Source organism: Pteropus alecto, unplaced genomic scaffold, assembly GCF_000325575.1.
Source record: "Pteropus alecto unplaced genomic scaffold, ASM32557v1 scaffold215, whole genome shotgun sequence".
NCBI classification, from domain to species: Eukaryota; Metazoa; Chordata; class Mammalia; order Chiroptera; family Pteropodidae; genus Pteropus; species Pteropus alecto.
This window is the reverse complement of record NW_006436287.1, coordinates 22,729-27,219: the sequence shown is the minus strand read 5'-3', so window position 1 is coordinate 27,219 and position 4,491 is coordinate 22,729. Positions and strand designations below refer to the sequence as shown.

Genomic DNA, 4,491 nt, shown 5'->3' with positions numbered 1-4,491 from the left:
CCCTCACCTCACCTGATACTACGTTCTCGACACTTCTAAATAAACAAATATTAAACACAAGTATGTACATCTTCATTCCTTCCTTTAACCTTATTTACTAAAGTGATAGTATAGGAATAAAAAAATGATATAGACCAGCAAGGACAGACAGTAAGAAAACCAATGACTGTAGACTAGATAGCAGTAGAACTTTGGAAGATGGCCAAGTAGCAACTGATTTAGTCAGGGGAAGTGGGGAAAAGCCTGCAATTTGACTGCTCGTGGAGGCGAGGAATAGAGAAACTGAAAAGAAGTAAGCCATTTGACACTGCAGAACCATGGAAAGGATGAGGAATTAAAAGTGCCAGATATTTCTAATGGCATGTGTGCAGGGTGGGGCTAAAAACAGGCAGATTGGTTGACAGTTTGTAGAAAGATTGAAACTTCTCTACTTGCGCTGCCCACCTCCTTACTCCAACAGAAGAGAGTCACCTTTGAATCAAGGAGGCTCTGGACATGAGAACATCAAGCAGCTATGAGGACAGGAATAAGGGGCCATATTTAAAATAGGATGAAATAAAGGAATGAGCAGTGAGATCCTCAGCCCTCTTATAGGCTTATACCTCTGAAACAGAATAGTGGAAGAGCCTTCTCTTGGAGAACTGATCCACCAGAGAAAAGACTTAACAGATACTGACAATCTTTAAGCAAATATCCAGCTTCCTTCTTGTGTGTGTGCATGCACACATGTTTGCAACTCTCATTCTTTGGTATGAATGTATAGTCAAGAGATCAGCAGAAATTTGAAGAAAGCCCGAAAAATAGAGACTAAAACCAATAGGACAAAAGAAATCAGAGAAATAAAACAGTAATTACGATTTAACTATTTTATATTATATTATATTGTATTATATTTATATACAATATAATATATTTATATAAATATAAATATATTTATATAATACAATATAATATAATATTTACATGTAACAATATAATAATATGTTATATAATTATTAAATATGTAATATAAACACATTTACATTATATTATAACTATAATATTCATTGACCAGCAGTTGTCACACTTGTTTGTACATTAGAATCAACTGGGGATTTTATAATTCCCATCCTGGCCACACCGTCCACTTTGGTAACAACCATCACCTGGTTCTCTATATCTATGGGTCCTTTTCTGTTTTGATTTATTTTGTTGTTGTTGTCTTTTTTTTTTTTTTAATTCCACATATAACTGCTATCGTACAGTATTTATCTTTCTCTGACTTATTTCACTTATAATACTTTCTAGGTACATCCATGTTGTCACAAGTGGCAAGATTTCATTTCTCTTTTATGGCTGAGTAATATTCCATTGTAGGTATGTACCATCTCTTCTTTATCCATTTATCTGTTGATAGGCATCTAGGTTCCTACCATAGCTTGGCTATTACTAGTAATGCTGCAGTGAACATGGGAGTGCAGATATCTTTTTGAATTAGTGTTTTTGTTTTCTTTGGATAAATACCCAGAAGTGTAATTGTGGGATCACATGGCAGCTCTATTGTTAATTTTTGAGGGGAATCTCCATACTGTTTTCCATAGTGGCTACACTAATTTACAGTCCCATTGTATAGTCAAGAGATCAGCAGAAATTTGAAGAAAGCCCGAAAAATAGAGACTAAAACCAATAGGACAAAAGAAATCAGAGAAATAAAACAGTAATTACGATTTAACTATTTTATATTATTGGTTTTAATTTGCATTTTCCTGATTAGTGATGTTGAGTACCTTTTTCTGTCTGTTGGCCATCAGTATGTCCTCTATGGAGAAATGTCTATTCAGGTCCTCTGCCCATTTTTTAATTGAATTGTTTGTGGGTTTTTTTTTTTGGTATTAAGTTGTATTAGTTCTTTATGTATTTTGGATAGTAACCCTTTTTTCAGATGTATCCTGTGCAAAGATCTTCTCCCATTCAGTAGGTTATCTTTTCATTTTGATGATGATTCAACTGATTAATTAATTAAATTACAATTTCTGGAGGTAGGATACAGGAAGTTGTATTTTTTAAAACTCTTCAGATTATTTCAATATACAGACAAATTTGTTACAGAGAGATAAGATTCCACATTCAGGATATAAGATTAGGAAACTTACAAAAAGAACATGAAATATAGCAAGAAGATATAACAATTATAAACATTTACACACCTAATAACAGACCTTCACAAAATACGAAGCAAAAGTTGACAGAATTGAAAGGAGAAATAGACACAGTTCTACAATAAGAGCTGGACACTTCAGTACCCCACTCTCAATAATGGATAGAACAACCAGACACAAGTAAGGAAATAGAGGACTTGAACAACACAATAAACAGCTACATCTAATGACATATACAAAACACTCCACCCAACAACAGTAGGATACACATTCTTCTCAAGTGTACGTAGGACATTTTACAGGATAAAACACATTAGGTTGCAAATTAAGTCTCTGTAGATTTAAATAGATATTATACAAAGTATCTTCTCAGACCACAATGAATGAAGTTAGAAATTAACAGAAGAAAAACTTAAAAATCCACAAATTTGTGGAAATTAAACAATACACTCTTAATTAATGGGTCAAAGAAGAAATCACAAGAGAAATTAGAAAATATTTAGATATAAATAAAAACAAAACCACAACATACCAAAACTTATGGGATGCAGCAAAAGCAGTGCTCAGAGGGAAATTTATAGCTATAAATGGTTACATTAAGAAAAATAAATCTCAAACAATCTAACTTTACAATCCTAAGACCTAGAACAGGAAGAATAAACTAAATCCAAAGCTAGCAGAAAAATGGAAATAATAAAGCTTAAGACAGATGTAAATAAAATAGGTGACAGAAAAACAATAGAGAAAATTGACAAAACCAAAAGTTGGTTCTTCAAAAAGATGAACAAAATTGAAAAGCCTTTAGCCAAATTGTCTAAGAAATAAAGAGAAGACTCAGATAACTAAAATCAGAAATAAAAGTGGGGATATTACTATCAATTCTACAGAAATAAAAAGAATTAGGAGTACTATGAATAACTGTAGACAACAACTTGGATAATGTAGATGAAAAGGACCTACCACAACTGATGAAGTGGAACATTTAAAAGACCTGTAACTAGTAAGAAGATGAAATCAGTAATCAAAATTTAAAAATCAGAGTAAAATATACATAAAATTACATTCACCATTTAACCACTTTTAAAATACACTTCAGTGGCGTTAAGTCCACTCACATGATTGTGCAAGCATCACCACCATCACCACTATTTAGCTTCAGAACGAACCTTTTCGTCATCCCAAACTGAAACTGTACCCATTAAACAATAACTCCTGCCTCTCCCTCCCCCTCCACCCAGCTTCTAGTAACTTCTGTCTCCTGTCTATGAATTTGCCCATTCCAGGTACCATGTAAGTGGAATCAAACAGGATTTGTCCTTTTGTATTTGGCCTATTTTTCCTAGCATGTTTTCAGAGGGCATCCATGTTGTAGTGTGTGTCAGAATTTCCTTCCCTTTTAAAAGGCTGAGTAATATTCCAGTGTATACATGTACTATATTATCTTTATCCATACATCTTTTAATGGACATTTGGGTTATTTCTACCTTTTGGCTATTGCAAATAATGCTGCTATTAATATTGATGTACAAATAACTGTTTGAGTCCCTGTTTTCAGTTCTTTTGGGAATTGCTGGATCATTAGCTTTAACTTTTGGAGAAGCTGCAATACTGTATTCCACAGTGGCTGCACATACCCACCAGCAATGCGCTAAGCTGAACATTAATATTTACAAGTTCATATTAAAGTCTGTTGTGTCTGGAGGAATTCGGTAAAACATAGTCTAGGAGGGAAAATACAACTAGAGGTATGTCTACCCAAATGTCGGACAGCTGTACATCCCAGGTCAAGGTAACAAGCAACCTGCCTTTCATCAGAGGATAAAGATTAAAGATTTACTATACTGAAGTATATTAAAATTTGGTGTTCTTTCCCAGGAAAAAGAGAACTGTCGTGTCAGGAGCATTAGTAGTGCTGAAAACTCTACGATCCTCAGAAAGACCAAAAAGCTTTCAGAATATCAGAGGAACTAGATCAGGGATCCCCTCTCAATACTTTACTATGAAAATTGTCAAATAAAAAGATTTTGGAAGAAATGTACAATGAATCCTTACATACCCACCACCTAAATCCTACAGTTAACATTCTGCTACATTCGCTTTATCTCCTATCCACACCTCTGTCTATTCATCAATCCATTTCGGTTTTTGATACATTTCAAAATAAGTTGCAGAGATCAGTGTACTTTACCCCTAAATACTAGAATGCATATAATTAACTAGAATTCAGTATTTATTTATGATTCTTTTGTCAAGTGAAATTCATACATAGTGAAATGTACAAATCAAATTATCATTTGAATTTTTAAACTAAAACTTTGAGATAGAATTCACGTCATAAAGTTCACCCTTGCAA

At 33.5% G+C, this 4,491-nt stretch overlaps 1 long non-coding RNA gene across 1 annotated transcript; it reads left to right on the top strand.

Annotated features, from left to right (window-relative positions):
• The first annotated feature begins 1,299 nt into the window (after positions 1-1,299).
• LOC107195735 lies at positions 1,300-4,172 on the top strand. Its single transcript, XR_003046546.1, has 2 exons — positions 1,300-1,356; positions 4,014-4,172. It is a non-coding gene; the product is annotated as an uncharacterized LOC107195735 (long non-coding RNA).
• The last annotated feature ends 319 nt before the right edge of the window (positions 4,173-4,491 follow it).